Source organism: Pan troglodytes, chromosome 4 (genome assembly GCF_028858775.2).
Source record: "Pan troglodytes isolate AG18354 chromosome 4, NHGRI_mPanTro3-v2.0_pri, whole genome shotgun sequence".
Classification (NCBI taxonomy): domain Eukaryota; kingdom Metazoa; phylum Chordata; class Mammalia; order Primates; family Hominidae; genus Pan; species Pan troglodytes.
Genome location: NC_072402.2, coordinates 84,070,029 through 84,089,464, shown reverse-complemented (window position 1 = coordinate 84,089,464; position 19,436 = coordinate 84,070,029). Strand labels below are relative to the sequence as shown.

General features: G+C 33.4%; 1 long non-coding RNA gene across 1 annotated transcript in view; it reads right to left on the bottom strand.

The window, feature by feature from the left end:
- Positions 1 to 19,436, bottom strand: part of LOC129143986 (uncharacterized) — a 186,415-nt gene that overhangs the window by 84,885 nt on the left and 82,094 nt on the right. Inside the window, exon 3 of the long non-coding RNA XR_008548026.1 lies at positions 7,735 to 7,809. This is a non-coding gene — a long non-coding RNA (uncharacterized LOC129143986). The remainder of the gene's footprint in view (positions 1 to 7,734; positions 7,810 to 19,436) is intronic.

The following is a 19,436-nucleotide window of genomic DNA, read 5'->3' as shown; positions in this document are numbered from 1 at the left end:
CTAAATACATGAGATTGAGAGATTGTTCTTTGCTACCACTTTATTACATAGCCCCAGGTTAGTATGCTAATTATGTAGGTTTGAATCATCTGGCCATCTGTGTGCCAGTACCCTCAGCTGGGTAAACTTAGAACCATAATTAGGTGTTTTCTCAAATCTCCTTTTGGTCTTACAATATTCATTCTCCATAACTTCCAATCAAATAGAAGAAAATATTCTAAAATATTATGTTAAAAATTATAAAATAATTTATTATTAAAACCAAAAATAAATATTAGCTAGATGTGGCCAATCATGTTTCTATTAAGACATAAGCCATTCATTAAGATATAAGCTATAGTTTTATGTGGCAGTTTCCAGGAACTTTAAAAAAACAATCATTCGGTGTATACTCTAGCTTCTCTCCTTTTTCTCTTACATACATCCAGATTGCTTTCTGTAATGAAGATTTTGTCATCTTAGACTAGGAAGATGAAGAAAACATCTTAAAGATGAAAGAATAGTGAGCCATGGCCCATGAGAACTTTGAAAAACTTAGACTTGAGTTCATTTCTGAAGTTTGCATGAAAGGTAAATAAGCTTATGTCTTGAAAGCTACTGTTACTTTGACTCTCATTCTCTTGCTGTTGAATATAATTTAGTTGATAGTTACGTAGTTTTTGAAACACAAAATCTTCCTTTTTCTTTATCTTTCTCCAATCTGCAAATCAGATTTGCCAATTATACCTTAAATATGTATCATTTTTTAAAAAATCCTTTCTAGGCCGGGTGCGGTGGCTCACGCCTGTAATCCAGGCACTTTGGGAGGCCGAGGCGGGTGGATCACGAGGTCAGGAGATCGAGACCATCCTGGCTAACACGGTGAAACCCCGTCTCTACCAAAAATACAAAAAAATCAGCCAGGCGTAGTGACGGGCGCCTGTAGTCCCAGCTACTCGGGAGGCTGAGGCAGGAGAATGGTGTGAACCCGGGAGGCGGAGCTTGCAGTGAGCTGAGATTGTGCCACTGCATTCCAGCCTGGGCGACAGAGCCAGACTCCGTCTCAAAAAAAAAAAAAATCCTTTCTATATTTGTCACTACTATGTCATAAGCCATCATAAGATTCATACGAACTGTGAAAATTATGACTAAATTTTTTTCTTCTAAAATTTGAATCATAAAGTTTATATCCCATATGGCAGCCAAAGTGCATGATTACAAACAATCCAAAAGATGCCATATTCTAGTAATCAATATTCACATAGTTTCTAGCTGCAAAAAGAAACCCGTGAAGACTTTACATTATTTGGCTTTGATTATATCTACAAGCATATTCACAAATATTTTGCTTATTATACAGAACCATGAATAACACTTTTCTGTTACTTAAAAACACATTTCTTTCTGCTGTAGAGACCTGATTGTGATTGTTCCTTCAGTGTTATCAAAGCAAAAATTGTAAAAGACAATGTTATCCAGGCAAGAAAGACTGTATTCAAGGCTACTGTAGTAGGTAGAGAAGCCAGAATTTTAGTCTGAGGTCAACGCTACTAAAACAAAGAGCTGGAAAGATTTCAAAAACTGAAGTGAGGGATTTAGGCCATCTACCTTTGCTAATTGGCTTGACCTTCAGGAAAATAAACTTTCTCTCATCTTCATGACAAGACAGTTTTACCACTTAGAACTGGGAGCCTGAAGTTAGGCTGAAGTTAGACTGCTATGTTGCCACATAAGCTAGGAGCTAGAGGTGTTATCTTTCTTGATGTTTACATTTCATAGGGATAGCTCACAGTTTCTTGAAAAAGACTTTTCTGGGTTGTAACACTGACAAGAACTTTTAAAAAAGATTTACATCTCAAAGAAGAAGAGAAAGAATTTACAAGTTTTCTAAAGTAAATATTACAATAAAACATAAGAATACTAAAAGATGAGATTAGCATTTAAATCTATAGAATGGGTAAGGCAAGTGGCTCTGCTTAATATGGGTAGTCCTGTAAAATCCATTGAAGGCCTGAATAGAACAAATCACTGATTCTCCCCTGTGAAAAGTAAAGATAGAATTCTTTCTCTATGACAGCCTTTAGACTGGGACATTGACTTTTTTCCCGCCTGCAGACTCAGAGGGAATCACTGGCTCTTCCAGGGTCTGAAGCCTGCTGGTTAATGAACTGAAACGACAACATCATTTCTCCTTTCGCTCAGACCTTTGGGCTCAGACTGGAATTAAACCGTCGGCACTCCTGGCTCTCCAGCTTGCCAATTGACCTGCAGATTTTGGGACTTGTCAGCCTTCATAATCCCATGAACCACTTTTTAAAAATCATAAATCTCTCCCTACAATAAAACAGGTTGGCATGCATGCCTTAAATAGACACACCCCATATCCCACAGCTTCTGTTTCTCTGCACAAGTCTAATACACATGGTAAAAATATTTATTCCATTTTCATAAGAGAAAAGAAACACAGTAAAAAGCTGTTTTTCATGACTTCTGTTTTTTTCTTAAAGTCTTAAATTAGTTCATGTAAACTCTGCCACTGAGTGAAAGGCCGACAATTTAATGAGGTAAAAAATTAAGCATGTCCTCCATTCTAGAAGTTTTTCAATTAATTTTCAAAGATAATAAAATATATCAACGAAATAATTTAAAAAGTTTATATCAGTAATAAACATAAAATTGAAAGTAAATATAATTAGTATATAAAATTTAACAAATGTGTTTTAACTTGTCAAAGAAAGAAGAAACAGCTTGATGATTGGTGATGAGTAGCAGGTGGTGAAGAAAGGGTATGAAATGATCGTCATTTAGAAAGTGATAGTGTCAGGTGATTAAATCAGGGATTCTTGATGATAATTTTTTTTCTGTGAGAGACTTTGATGAATGTAACCCACTGATGTAGAAGGCTTTAGCAAATGCTAAAAAGTTTTTTTTAGCCTAGGCTTAAAAAGTCATTTCAAAACACATTCAAGAAGCTCACACACATCACAGATTGATAATGGATGTTACATCATTATCACTCAGTGTATACACACACAAATACACACATATGCACACACATACTTTTTTTTTAGATTTTTTCAAAACCCGGTAGACAATTGAAAATTTTTCTGATATTGTCTGACTAGAATCTGTGGTATTGAGTAAATTTGAGAATGGTTTGGCTGAAATTGTAATGATATTATAGCAATTCTTAAAGCAATTGTTCAGTTTGCTTATCAAGGAAAAAATTATTTACGCAAAAATGATAAAACTTTTCTTAAAGGTTTTCTCCAAAAAGCTTTCAAATACCATTATTTCAAAAAGTTACTGAATAAATAATTTGTATGTGTGGTAAATCTATATGTATGTATACATTTAATTTCCTAAGATTCCTCATCAAGAAAAAAAACAGTACATAGGATATCTAGGATAGTGTCAAATTTTATTTCAGGAAATTGTCAAATGAGCTACTGTGTTAAGCAAGGAAATTTTTTGCAGATTGCCCTATGTCTCTACTATAATGATATTTCCTCATGACCTTTTGTTACCTGATTGCTATTACTTACTCTATGTGCTGTATTCCTCTCAAATTAATCCCATATCTGTTTTTGAATCATTTGCACTTAAGTCTTGTCCTTGTTCACTTTTGTTTCCTTTGCCTTATAATTTTCTCCATAAACAGGATTTAACCCTCACATTAAGGTTCTCCATAGAAATAGATGTAATTATATCTATTTCTCTGAAAATAGATATAATATATTCTAGAGAAACACATATAATTTTATATATGTATATTTTAATAATATATAAAGCATGTACCATAAACGTATGTATATATACACATATGTATACCTCTGTGCATGTAAAACATATACATATATATGCAGAAAGTGAGTGAGAAAGAGATTTTAAGGAATTGGCTTACATTATTATGGGTGCTGGCAGGTCTGAAATGTGCTGGGGGGACCAGCAGGCTGAAAACTCTGGCAAGAGTTGATATTTTAGTCTTGAATACAAAGGCAGTCTGGAGGCAGAATTAGTTCATATTCAGGTCTTTTCTTATAAAACCTTTAACAGATTGGATAAGACCCACTCACATTATGGGAGGTAATTTTCTTTACCCAATATCTTATTGAAATGTTAATCATATCTGAAAAAAATGCCTTCATAGCAACATCTAAACTAGTGTTTGACCAAAACACTGGGTACCAGGTCTACCCTAGTTAACATATAAAATTAATCATCACTGTTCCTAAAAGCTGCAGTATATCAGTGGAGTCCCACTGTCAGGGAGATGTGCCATAGCTAAATAGAGAGTATCTTGTTGCATTATTGTATGAAGCTGCTTGTTGCACCAAGAAGATGCAGAATCCATGCCAAACATCCATCATCCTTCTCCAAACTTTACTTAATGTGTAGTTTGTATGTAACTTAAAAAAATAGTCTTTACAAATTTACCCCCTCTCTTTGGAATATCTCCATAACGTTATTGTGGAAGGTGCAACGAGAGGCTCAGTAACTGCCTGAAGAATTTGTTACAAATTTGTATTCGTTCCTTTCCAGATTTTGAATTTACACACATCCACAACTGCACCCACACATATATACATCACACAGATTATAAACCAAAAATTGACTAGGCATGTCTCAATCATTTTAGAGGGTTATTTTGCCAAGGTTGAGGATGCACCTGGGGAAGGGGGAAAAAAACAATCACAGGAGCATCTGTAATCTGTGCTTTTCCCAAAGACAATTTTGAGGACTTCAATATTTAAAGGGGAAAGAGTAAGCAGGAGGGGAAGGAGGAAAGTAAATAAAAGCAGGAGGATAGGCAATGGAGACAGGTGGGTTACAGTCTCGTGAGGCTTTGATTAGCACTCAGGGAATCTACGTTTTACGTGTAAACAGGTGGGTAGAGGAAAAGTCAATTATGCCTTCATCTAGTGCCCAGGAAATCTGTATTTTACATGCAAGAAACTAAACTTGTGAAAAGATGGAGTAGAGGAAGAAGTCCCTTGTGTGTTCACCTTGACGTTGGTAGAGGAAAGATTTCTAGAGTTGACCTTGCCCTCTACCTGTGAAGATAAGCTGGTAATTTACACTGTCAGGGTGAGAGTCAACAGAACCCTGTTTTAGGGTTAGTTTACAGGGGGGATATGCATCCTGAAAGATTTGGGGCCCACAGGGAATTTCTTTGTGAGCAATTTGTGAGAGAGGCCATCTGGGAAATGTGTTGCCTTTTATCATTTTTGGAACCTGGCTTATGTTTGAGGCTATGACACAAGGTTATGAAATTGCAGTTATCTGTTTGGGAGTGAGAGGAAGACCATTTTTTTCATGATTCAGTTCCCAAGCTCAACTTTCTCTTTGGCACAGCGAGTTTGTGGTCCCAAGATTCTATTTTCTTTCACAATATTCTATATTGTATTATAAATGACTTATATCAATAAATATATATCAATGTATGTTTGTATAAAATTAATAAATTATAAATAGATATATTAATTTATACATGTAAAATAGTGTCTGTGTGTTTGTGTATGTCTGTGTGAACACATGTATGCAAATATTTCTGATGTACCTAATAATGATTTTTCATTTCACTGTCTTGGAATATCTAATGAGGTAATACATGTTTCAGCATATCTGAAGCATGTCTTCTTTCTTTCTTTAATGTCTCTTCTTTTTTGACGGCTTCATGAGCCCCAGAAATGTTTAACACATAATAGGAAACCTTTTCTTTACACCACATGGTTGCTTTGTTTTCTGTTATTCTGAGTCATATGGCCACTGATAATCTGGATGTACTAGAGTCATGATTCCTTTATGGCAAGAAAGGAATTCTTGTGTTCTGGGGCTGTACTTGTGGTCACTTGTGCAGTACAGAAACCCATATATGCTGGTAGAAAAAAGAAAACAAACTTTCTCACTTTTAGAGTTCCATTCAGTTATGGCATCATCTTGCGAGAGAATGCTTAGGTTCTAAATAAATACAACTTTTGCCATATGATTTGTTGATTACACACATATGTATACAGGAATATTCCCTAAATGCAGTCACAGTGTCAACATAGCTTGACCTAATCAATTTAAGTGTTAGCCACATTCTAAACTGAAAGTATATAAATGGAAATTTTTTATTTTAAATGATGCCTGAATGGAAAATTTTTAAATTCTTGGATTTTTTGAAAGAACTTTATCACTTTAAACAATGACCACTAGCCACAAGGAAAGAAGACGAAGTTTGAATAGCTTCTGTCCCTCTGCTTTCCCTTTTCCATTTGTAAGAAAGGACTCTGGGGTTTTTACTGTTACCTGATCAATGACAGAGCCTTCTGAGGACATTCCAAGACAGTACACAGTCCTGTGGTCTCCTTGGAAATCCGTATAGATAACATTTCAAGGGCAATACCACATTGATTTTGACTGGATATTCATATAAACTTTTTAAACAGTTGAGTGATAGAGTTAACCCCTTATCTGTAAGTTTTGAATTTACATTGTTTAATCCCATGTACAAAACCATTTTTCCTCCAAAAAAATGATGACTTGACAAAGCATCAAATTTTTTATTTTGCTCTTTTTTTTTTTCGGAGACGGGGTCTGACTCCATCACCCAGGCTGGAATGCAGTGGTGCAATCACAGCTCACTTCAGTCTCCACCTTCAGCGCTTTTGGTGATTATCTAACCTTACCTTAGCTCACCTGAGTAGCTCGGACTACAGGTGTGTGCCACCACTCCTGGCTAATTTTTGTATTTTCTTGTAGAGATGAGGTTTCATCGCATTGCCCAGGAGGGTCTCAAAGTTCATTTTTTAATCCAAGTTATTTGATATTCTAAAGTCTTCACTATTCTGTGAGATTTATTGTTTTTCAGGGTAAATTGAAACTACTAGGTTTTAGAATTTTTAAAACTTGTAAAATGCATTCATTTGTTCTAAGCATTATATTATTTTTCCCCCATATTATCATCATTCTTTATTGTACCATGTGACAGTTTCCACTATATCCAATCTCAAGTATTGTGTCATGTATACAAAATTTCTTCTACTATACAGTATATCTCATATACCACATATCATATATACATACATATGTTCATTCTATTATATAGTATATACATTTCTATCTATACATTTCACCTTTTGTGAAATATACTGTAAATTATATTAAATTCTTTATTTTTCTGCACTTTGAGTTAGTTCCTCAAGTGTATGACTTCCTTCAACACATGATTTTTAGTACTGATATGTCTATCTCATACTGCTTCACATATGAATTGATTGTATCCAATGTTTTCTTATCCTATTATTCAGAACAACCACTGATATTTTGATATTTTAACTTTTTTCTTCTATTCTTAGCATAATTTAGTATATTTCTTTTAGCATTTCTTAGCATAATTTAGTATAATTTATTTTAGAAAAAGAAAAACTATAGCATATATTCAGCCATCTGTATTGCCTAAAAGGGCATTAACTTCCATGAATTTATCCTGGGTTATGTACCAAGTTGTGGTGATTTTGGATCTCCCTTCAGTCTAATATTGATAATAAAGCTGATAACTTCTTGGGCATTGCACAAAATAATCACTGGATTGTATCAGAGTGAGTTTTAAATCAGCCAATTCAGAGTTTCCTGGGGTAGGTTGAGGTGTATCTATAGGCAGTCTATAGGAAAAACAATTTTGGCAGTAGTGGGTAGTAGTTAAAGAAAAAACATATTATCTTGTTATTTATAATACAATAAACTGTATCTTCTATCATCAAACTTTACCTGAATAAAACAGCTTAGAAGGTTATGCCAGGACCAGGTTTTAGGAGGACATGCAGTATGTGATCTTCTCAGTACCTTGAAAATTAAGAATAATTATATTTATATTAGATTAGTCAACATTTTTATGAATGGCACTTGGTACTCTTATCAAAAATTTAATACCTTTTTGCTTTACATGAAGCATACCTTAGAGGAAGAAAAATACACGCACATTTGCATGTGAGTGTTTGCGTGTGTGTGTGTGTATCTTGAAGACACAGCCCTGCTAAGTTGTAATATAGCAGAATGCCTTGCTCTGTCTCTCATTCTTTATACCCTTATTGGCCAGGCTACAGCAGGACACTCAACTGCTGTTAATGACTTTCATTACTCCCTCTTATTTTCTAGGTTAATGACATATTGAAAGTGCTAATGGCATAAAATTTTCAAATAGCTCACACATCGTTCATGAAAGAGACAGTGTATTTTACTTTATAAGCACATAATTTTTCCCAGTGGATTAACTGCATCATTTTGCTGCTTTGTAATTTCTCAGTTTAATTGTGGAAGTTTTTTAAAAAATGAAAGCTAACAAAGCACAGTCTCCCAATTGAAGATGTGGTTGTGAATGTGGCCATATTCCATGTCACCTCAATTACAGCTTGAGGTGGTCATATTCCATAATGTCCCCCCAGTGATGGCAGGAGGTATTACATAAGCTGGGAAAGGGAATATGGAAAATCAGAGATGTCAATCTGCTACCACTTTGTTTTCTAAAATCCTATGATATTCCAAATCATGAGGACCCACTAATTAGAATAAACGAAGGACTAGAAAAGGTGTAAAATTATTGGCATGAATAATGTTTTTCTATTTTGAGTTTCGTGAGTCATCTCTCCAAGTGCAACTTATAGAAAATCATTCAATTAAATTATATTCTAAAAATTCAAAAAAAGTTTTACTCATTTAATTATAGAATACTTACATAAACAAGAAATGATACTATTTCTGAGCATACCTTTTTGAATCATATATTCTGTCCCTTTTTCTCTTTTATGGTGCAAGAGACATTGATATATTCAGAGTATTTCAGATAATAAAAAATTTTTGAAGTGCAAGAAGTTGAAGAAGAGAACAATATTATATATACAGTCAAGTCTTAAGGAAGAATAAGAATTGTTCCTCAAGCAGGTTTCCTGGAAATTAGCACAGTATTTATCAATTGAGTCATAGTTCAAGATACAGCTCAGCTTTAGGAGCCTATTATTTTGTCAGTTCTTTAGCAGGAGTTGAGTGTTACACTAGTATCTTAAATCAATTTTGTTAGAAGTTTCTTAGTTAATGCTTTCTGTGAAAGTCTTAAAGAGGTGTTCTCATCTGCATGTAGATATTCAGCTTTTCCAATACCATTTATTGAAAAGACTGTCATTTCTCTAATGTGTGATCTTGGTGCCTTTGTCAAAAGTCAGTCATCTGTAAGTGAATAGCTTTATTTCTGTGTTCTCTATTATGTTCCATTGCTAGAGCCCTATCTTTCACAATATGTAAAAATAAACTTAAAATGGATTAAAGACTTACAGGTAAGACCTGAAATGATAAAATGATAAAACTACTAGAAAGACAATACAGAGAAAATGCTTTACAAAATTTGTCTAAACTAGATAAACAAGACTTTTTTTTTTTTTTCAGAAGGAGTCTTGCTCTGTCACCCAGGCTGGAGTGCAGTGGTGCAATCTAGGCTCAGTGCAACCTTCACCTCCTAGAGTCAAGCAGTTTTCCTGCCTCAGCCTCCTAAGTAGTTGGGATTACAGGCATGCATCACCACTGCCCAGGTAATTTTTGTATTTTTAGTAGAGATGGGATTTCACCATATTGGCCAGGCTGGTCTTGAACTCCTGATCTCAAATGATCCGCCCACCTTGGCCTCCTAAAGTGCTGAGATTACAAGTGTGAGCCACCATGCCCAGCCATGAAATTTTTTTAATAAGACCTCAAAAGCACAGGCAAATAAAAACAAAAATAGACAAATGGGATTACATTAAACTAAAAAGCTTCTGCACAGCAAAGTAAACAACAAAGTGAAGAGACAACCTACAGAGTGAGAAAAATATTTGCAGCCTATTTATCTGACAAGGAGTAAACATCCAGAATTTATAGGGAACTCAAATAACTCAATAGCAAAAGAACAAATAATCTAATTAAAAATAGACAAAAGTAACATCTTAACATTTCTCATGAGAAGATATACAAATGTCCAAGAGGTATATAAAAAATGCTTAAAATTACTAATCATCCAAGAAATGCAAATCAAAATGAAAATGTGATCTCTCACTCTAATTTGAATGGCTACTATCAAAAACACACACAAAAAATCTAATGCTGGTGTAAATGTGGAGAAAGAGAAATGCTTACATACTTTAAGAATGTAAATTAGTACAATGATACTGAAAAATAATATAGAAGTACCTCAAAGTGTTAAAAATAGAGCTACCCTATTACTCAGCAATCCCACTATTGTGTGTATATCCAAGGAAATCAAATCAGTATGTCAATGAGATGTCTGCACTCACATGTTTATTGAAATACTATTAACGGTAACCAAGATGTGGAATCAACCTAAATGTGCATCAACAGCCTAATGGATAAAGAAAATGTGGTATATATACAAAATTGAATACAGTTCAATTATAAAAGCAATTCTGCCATATAGAAACAAGGGTCCTTTTAAGTGGAAAATACAGAGACAATGTGGCTAAGAAGCAAAATTTGCAAACTATTCACTCTACAAAAAATTTAATAACCAGAATATGCAAGGAATTCAAACATCTCAACAGTAAAAAAAAGGAAATAATTTAATTAAAGATGGGCAAATAAGCTAAGTAGATATCTCTCAAAAAAGGACAAATGGCCAACATGTATATTAAAACATGTTCAACATCACTAATTATTAGAGACATACAAATCAAACACAATGAGATATTATCTCATTCATGCTAGAATAGCAATTATTAAAATGAGAAAAATACATGCTGGTAAGAATGTGGAAGGAAGGGAATTATACACAGTTTGTGAGAAAGGTAAATTAGTATAGCCATTATACAAAACAGGGTGGAGCGTTCTAAAAAAATTATATGATAGTTTCTTAAAACAGAACTCCATACGATTCAGCAACCAACTATTGGATATATATTCAAAGGAAGGAAAATTAATATGTTGAAGAGTTATCTGCATTCCCATGTTTATTTCACCTCTATTTACAAGAGCCACAATATGGAATCAACCTAAGTGTTCATAATCTGACGAATGGATAAAGAAAATGTGGTATAAATACACAATGGAATACTATTCAGCCATAGAAAGTATGAAATCCTGTCATTTGCAGCACCACATTTGAACCTAGAGAACATTAAGTGAAATAAGCTGGATACAGAGAGACAAATACTGCATGATTTATTCATATGTGAAATTTAAAGAACTTGATCTCATTAAAATAGAGAATAGTGGTTACTGGAGGCTGGGGAGAATAAAGGTGTGTGTTAGGAACAGATTGGTCAACAGGTATAAAGTTACAGTTAGATGACAGAGATAAGTTCTGGTGTTCTATTGCACAATAGGGGTATTATGGTTAATAATATCGTATTGTGTATTTTTAGTTTGAAAAGAGGATTTCAAATGGTCTCACCACAGATAAATGATGAGTGTATAAGTTGATGGATATGCCAAATACTGTGATTTGATTATTACACAATGCATGCATGTATTGAAACATCACACTGTTCTCCATTACTATGTATAAACATCATGTATCAATTAAAAATAAATAAATACAGACATAAATATTTTAAAGTGTTCTCAGAAGCAGGACTGAAAGAAGCAGGACAGGGCAGGAAAATGGCTAAGGAAAGATGTGATCTATACTAGAAACTATCTTCAGGCCTGTGCCACATGTTACCATGGAGTACAGTCTACACACAAAGATTATCCAGCCTTAAAGCCAGGAGTTAGACTCTTGTACTCCACTTCCCTGTCAGTTACAGGCCTCCTACCTCTGCAACACAGTGTCATTTTCCTCTAAGGAGGCTAGAGAAGGTGATTTTCCAAAGAAGGATCCAGTGTGGGGCCAGACAGCCAACATTTATGGCAGCTGGGGAATGGGTGCAATATCCTGGGGAAATTGATCCAATTAGCTTCCAAAGTCCCTATTCCAGAAAAGCTAGCTAGTTTAGGAAGTGTTTCCTTGATAGGCTATATCATTGGCCATGGCCAGTCTCCTTTGGGTCAGGGGTTCACCTTTGATGTCTAGTAGATTTATGAAATTAACATGTCCCAAAGATAATTTTGATTCCAATCCTGTAAATTTGCTTTTTTTCCCCAACTCTTTCTCATCTCAGTAAATTACATATTCTCTTGGGAGATGCACATGAAAACACCTAGAAATCATACTTTTCACCCCTTGATCCCCATATTCAATCTATCAGCTAAACCTTGCTTAACTGTGTTCATGTTTTTGTTATGTTTTTACTGTTTCTAATGCTCCCTTCCACCACGGTATCTAATATGTTTGAGGGTATTAATCTTGCCTATTTGTTTATCTCACTATAATCAAAGGTAAATATGTTTGCCACTCAATTAACCTTTGTTTAATTAACAAATACAGTTCCAGAAACCTCAAAGATTAATATCTATATTTTATTGTATTTTATAGTGATGCTCAAAAGCCTCTATTTATATGATCAATCTTAAGTGAATAGCTGCAAAAATGAAGTGTTGCTTCATATTTCCTTTACCTTCTTTATACCAGGTTTTGTATCATCACAAAAAAGAGTGCAATATTTTCTCTAATGTTTAATGCTGTGATCATTCAATTATATAGGCTCTGAAAGCATTCTTTAATTCTAACTCAGCTTTCTTCATTAATCAGGGTGTAATTTTCAACTTAAGCCCTCCCACAGGACTGGAAGAGATAAGCAGAGAATTCATTAATTATCGTAATATTAAGCTTTAATAATAGAAAACATATTTTCATGTCTCTATGAAAAGTACATTAACAATACAATTTAATCTTTGCATCTGGTCTCTAAGCAAGAAACATGATTCACACGGGGATACTTTTTTCTTTGAAACCACATTCCAATCCTCATCCCAGGACGCCATTCTTCATCTTAATGTTGGTGTGTTTGATACATTAACACACAGAACATGGAGCTTAAATTTCCTGCTGATCTGCTATTATGTCACTGAGTCTTCTCAGGAGATAACTGTCTTGAAAATATAGGCAAGAAAGACAAATGACAACTCCACAGATAAATGCATGTTTGTTGTGTTTTCAACCCAAGACATATACTAGATATATTGACACTAAGACAGAGCATAAAGTATACCTCCTTCCAACTAGACGCACAAAGAAAACACAAAATTAACAAATGAAAAATATCTTTGAACATTCATGTTATAATTACAAACTTATAAAGATCAAATTACCTTTTGAAATATTTTCTATAAAGCCATAGTGTTTAAAAAACAATAAATGAAATTAAGTTGCTTGAGCAGCAGGAAATTGAATTTTAGACAGAAACTGTCAGACTGATATCATCTATCTTTCCAACAAAGACATCAACCATTGTTTCTTCCCTCCCTTCAGTACTACTTTCCACACTTTCGGCTGTCTATGCTAAAATAGCTGAATTGAGTTGCTTCTGCCTTACTTGTGTTTCATTTTTCTATTTTTAGTAAGCCTCTGGAGGGATAGAAAAAAATAGTGTTGTTTATAATAAAAAAATCTTTGGATAGTTAAACATAAAAGTACTATAACAGAGTGAAAATTACACTGCTCCTTAAATAAGAGATATTAAAAACAGGCATAAAGTATGCATATTTATTATACCTATTTGGTTGTATATTTTCTTTTATAGAAATCAATGTACTTTCTGCCATGGATTAATTTTCTAAAGCTAGAAGTCCTTGTAAAAGAAGGCTGGACTCTATAGTTTGTTGTCTAATGTTATAGTGTTTGTAAGTCTTTTATAATTAAATATATTTCTCTAAGGTGGTATGCATGCCTCTTTCAATAATCTAGATCTCTTGCTTACTTTTACAATCAAGGTACTTCTTGATACTAGAATTATCAAATATCATCAAACAGTTTTAAATATAATATAACACCTTGATTTTACCATACTATATACCCAAACTAATTTATATTCGGTTACATTCCTTAATTATTAACTTGATTATATATGACTGAACTTTCCAAAGTGGATTTTGTTTAAATTTTAATTATTTTCTTTACATATAAAATATGATGTTTTTAAAAAAGCTTCTTATAAAAACTAGCTTTTGTAAAACTTTTAACTAATTATTGGCTCCAGAGAGGTATTTTTAAATTAATGCAAATGAAATGTAATGTGAATTTCAATAACATGCATGGAGTTATAAAATATCATGTAATATTTAAGTTGGAAAGAGATTTGAACACCAAAATATGGTTTACTGCATTTATAAATTTAATATTTTATATTTGATTTAATAATAATAGTTTTGGATGCACCATATGTGTAAACTGATGTGAACCATAAGTATACACAATTTTGCATGTAATTGTACAGTGTTCACTGATTCCCTTGGTTCAACTATTTACCAACTATGGACCAACCATTTTTAAAATAGCATTTTCTCCAATAAATTTCCTAGAGAATGTATTTGTATAATTTCTATTGCTTAAAATATAAAAATGATTTACTGAACTCAATGATGAGAAGTTGAGAAAAGATAGCATGTTCTTTTAACATTGATTGAGGGTTAACTTTAAAATATTAACTGTATTCTTCAGTTACAGGTGTAGAAATTGTTTCTTGGTTAGTTTCTAAAAGATAAGGTGGATGGTAAAATTACAATTTTAAAACAATGTCTATAACTATATTTTCATTGGGTCATACAAAATATGTTTTTCTCTGAAATTAAATCATCATTTTCTATATAATTAGTAATAATTTCAAAAGTCTTCCTATTTTCAGTCAGCCATTCAATTAAACTCAATGTTTATAATCAAATTCTATTCTAGTCTCTCAAACTTACAAGACCCTGAGGATGATTTTAAGTTTACTTTAATGTTAAAAATGCAAAGTTTATAAACACAATAGAGTCTGACATTAGTAAAAGGCAGTATGTAGAAGTGTAATATAGTCTATAAGTTAAAAAAATAAAAGCCTCACTTCTATTGCTACGTCAGCCTTAGCAGTTTGTTCTTCCAGAACAAGAGTAGTTCTCACAACAGGAGTAAAATTTAAAGAAATTTAAGTTTAAGAAATTTTAAAGAAATTTAAGTTTAGGTTTACAGAGTAATCTTATGTTTCAGACACTGCTCATTGCTTAAAAATCAAGGACATATTCCATTTTCTTTTTTTTTTCTTCTTTAGTGATACCTATCAAATTTCTGGAATAAAGTTGTGGCAATGTTCTTAAGAAATCTGGGTTCCTCTACCAGCTCCAAAGGTAAATAGAAATAGTCTAATCCAGTCATAGGCCACTGTGATTTAAATGGACGCCTACTCCACTCAGGTGGACTTTAAAAAGTTGGTCTCATAGAAGTAGAAAGAAGAATAGTAGTTACCAGAGCATGGGGAAGGTAGGAGAATGGAGAAATGGTGAAAGATTTTTCAGTGAGTCCAAAGCTACAGTAGGGTAGAAATAATAAGTTTATCGGACTTATTATTGGATAATAGTATGATTAGAGTTAACAATAATGAATTGTATATTTCAAAATATATCAAAGAGAGGTTTTGAATATTCTCATCCAAAGAAAAGATTAAGGGAATTAATATGCTAAAAAGCCTTATTTGATCATAACACAATGTATACAAACACATGTAAATATTACATTTTACTCCATGAATATGTACAATTATTATGTGTCAATCATAATTGTATGTATTCATGGAACAAAATGTAATATTTGCATACATATACAATGCAAAAATATAAGTGCATATTATTAAATATTGAGAGAGACAACATTTAAAGGTATACAAATATGTAAAATCAGTTGTCTAAAATATGTAAAATCAGTTGTCTAAATGCTTGCCTACTCTGATTATAATTGTAAAAGTAACACACTTTTATAATTTTTATAAGCATAGACATATTCATTAATTTCAAGTAGATTACAGATGTCTTCTATCAAAATAAAAACTGCAAATTCAAATTGCAGATAATATTTTTGTAGGTTTAAGATAATTTTGAAATAACTTTCTAATTTGACTGTTAGCATTATCGTATAGTTCTGGGGAGCTTAGCTAGAATGAAAGGAATCTGGCTCTGGCACAGGAGAGTAAGATCATACAGAAATATTTTGAGAGCATAAAATTGAATTTCTGTATATAGGAAAAATACTCAAAGTCCTTTCGTTTGTAAATATTGTCAATCTAAACTAAAAACACGAGTGCGTGTGTGTGTGTGTGTGTGTGTGGTGAGAAAGAGAGAGAGAGAATCACTCTGTTGCCCAGGCTGTAATACAGTAACACAATCATAGAACACTGCAGCCTCAATCTTAACTCAAGCAATTCTCTCACCTCAGCCCTACTGAGTATCTGGGACCACAGGCATGTGCCACCATGCCTAGCTAATTTTTTAACTTTACTATATTTTATTATTTGTTAAGACAAGGGTCTCCCTATGTTACCTAGGCTTTTTTTTTCTATTTATGCTGATGTCCATCCTGCTAAAAAAAAAAAAATAGAACCATTGATTATAAAATTCATCATGTAGTTTGTCTCTTAAGATAAAATCAATATTGTTGAGTTTTCCAACTTGCTGATTAAGAAAGCTTAAATATCCAGTAGGATTGCTGTGTCAAATGGTATTTCTGGTTCTAGGTCTTTGAGGAATCTCCACATTGTCTTCCACAATGGTTGAAGTAATGGTACATACACACCATGGAATACAATGCAGCCATAAAAAGGAATGAGATCATACACTTTGCAGGGAATTGGATGGAGCTAGAAGCCTCAGGAAACTAACACAGGAACAGAAAACCAAACACCACATGTTCTCATGTATCAGTGGGAACTAAACAATGAGAATACATTGACACAGGGAGGGATACAACACACAGTAGGGCCTGTCAGGGGTGGAGGGAGGGAGAGCATCAGGATAAACAGCTAATGCACGTGGGGCTTAATACCTAGGTGATGGGTTGATAGGTGAAGCAAACCACCATGGCACATGTTTACATGTGTAACAAACCTGCACATCTTGCACATGTAACCTGAAACTTAAAATATAATAAAATAAAAATTATTAAAAATGCTGAAATAAAATAACAATATTGAACAGGTCCATAAACTGTTGGAAAAGTAATAAGCAGGTACTAACTTGTACAAATATAATCACACTACTTTGAAAGTTGAGAAAACTTGTCTAAGAAGTTGCTCAACACTGGAATCCAGAGTTTTCTTAGCAAAAAGTTGTGAGTGTTTTCCAAGATACTTGTGTCTGAGGGTACAAATGTTTATGTTGTGGAGACTCATTGCAATGGCTCTAGTATTTATTAAATAAAATGTTACCTAAAATATTCATTACATTTTTAGTAAACAAATATGGATAAACAGGATAGACCTTTTGATGCTTGAATTAATTGACTACAGGGTGTTTTTGTACTATATTCCAATTAAATATTAAAAATTATCTACACAAAGTATGTTTTAAATTCTTTTGATTATTATTATTATTATACTTTAAGTTTTAGGGTACATGTGCACAATGTGCAGGATTGTTACATATGTATACATGTGCCATGGTGGTCTGCTGCACCCATTAACTAGTCATTTAGCATTAGGTATATCACCTAATGCTATCCTCCCCCCTCCCCCTACCCCACAACAGTCCCTGGTGTGTGATTCTTAATTTATGTCATGCAATTAGAAAAATTTACGGTTTTTTGAGTACATTTTTTATATTTGTAAATAAAATGTTTCCAGAAAACAGAAAACTGCTCTTTCTGAATTTAATAGTGTGTGGCAAGTAGTGGGGAAAACAAGCACCTAATTCATCCAGAAGTGGTACTAGTTATGAATGTACATTCTAAATTGTAGAGATCTAGCATTTCTAGTTCCACACAGTGGAAATAATTTTCTGTCCCATTAAGAAGAGTTTACTTCCAATGGTGATTTTCAAAGCAGTTTCAATATCTACATTTTAATATACATTAATAACTACATAATTGTTGGATCCTTACTCATAAACAAATACTGCACACCAAGCTAAAGAGAATAAAAGCCAGAAAAGCCCTGAGCAATGGTTATTTCTAAAAAATAGTGAAATAAAATAAAGTCATTCCACAAATATTTATGTGTAAAATGACAAAAAACTGCTGCTGAATACTTCTGTAGTAGTGAATTTATAAAATAAATTTCATTTACTAAAATAATACTTAATTGTCAGTAACGGTTAATAGTTCTTATTCATGATCAGAGTTCAGACAGTATGGTTTTCAGGCAAAGCTTATTCCTATGGTCATATATATGATTGCCCAGAACAACTGTCTTTAGGCAGTTGCTTTTTGTAGCTCCCCAATGTTGTCTTTATTCCCTCCTTTGTCACCAAATTTCTAAAGATCTGATTGAAAACTAGGAGAAAAGTTTCAAGGTTAGGTGGATAATGTGCAAGTGTGTGTTTCCTGAATAGTACTGCATGACAAACACTCCCAAACTCTCAGTGGCTTAAAACTATATTTATTTATACTAATGAGGCCAGGTAGCTCTATTTCAGCGGATCGTTGAGGGGTTCAACCAGGCTTGAAGGACTCTAGGCTGAATCGCCACAGGTCCACTCCACGTATCTTTATTCCGGTTCTCAGACTGAAAGAGCATGGCTCCACGGGGCATGCTCTTCTCATGCTAGCTCAACATACCTGATAAAAATTCACCATACGTTTTAAAGCTTCAGCTAGAACTGTATAACTATATTACGTTAGTCAAGGCAACTCACATGGCCGAGCCCCAATTCTCTCTAGCTGGAAGCACTGCAAAGTTACATGGAAAGAAATATGGGTGTCTAATTATATTATAGGGAAGAAGTAAAAAGTCAGAGGCAATACTATATCAACCGCTACTAGTTTGCCTGTCTCTGCTTCCAAGAGAAGAAGGTGGGAACTAGCTTACTACAATGTTCTTACAGATCTAGATTATGTCGCCAGTTTTTCCAGCATTACGGTAATCCTTTGGGCTCCCACATCTAATTTTAGTACTATAAATTTTTTCTCCCCGAAGAGATACAGTCCAAAATCTGTGAGTCTTATAGAAGCAGTTACAAATTATTTAAATGATCAGCTTCACAAAGCCAACCTTTTCTCTCTTTTTTAAAAAAATAGCTTTGAGGTTAATATTTCTCTGTAAGAATTTATTCAGAGTGAACTAAGATTTTGACATATTATGTATTATCACAACTCAGGAAAAGAGCCTCTAAAATATTGAATCCTGGATAGTAGTTATTCTAGTCTCTAAATCTTTCATAATCAGACTGTGTCTTAAAGATAGTTATGAAAATTATGCTGAGATATTTCAGTGCCAGCAGTTTTGCTTACACATTCTCTATCTATATATGCACATATATACATGCACACACATATTTATAAACTAAGAAATAATACATATTTGTTAAAAGTAATACCAAATAAAACTAATTTACCCTACATATGCAAATATATTCCTAAAAGATATATTTCAGTA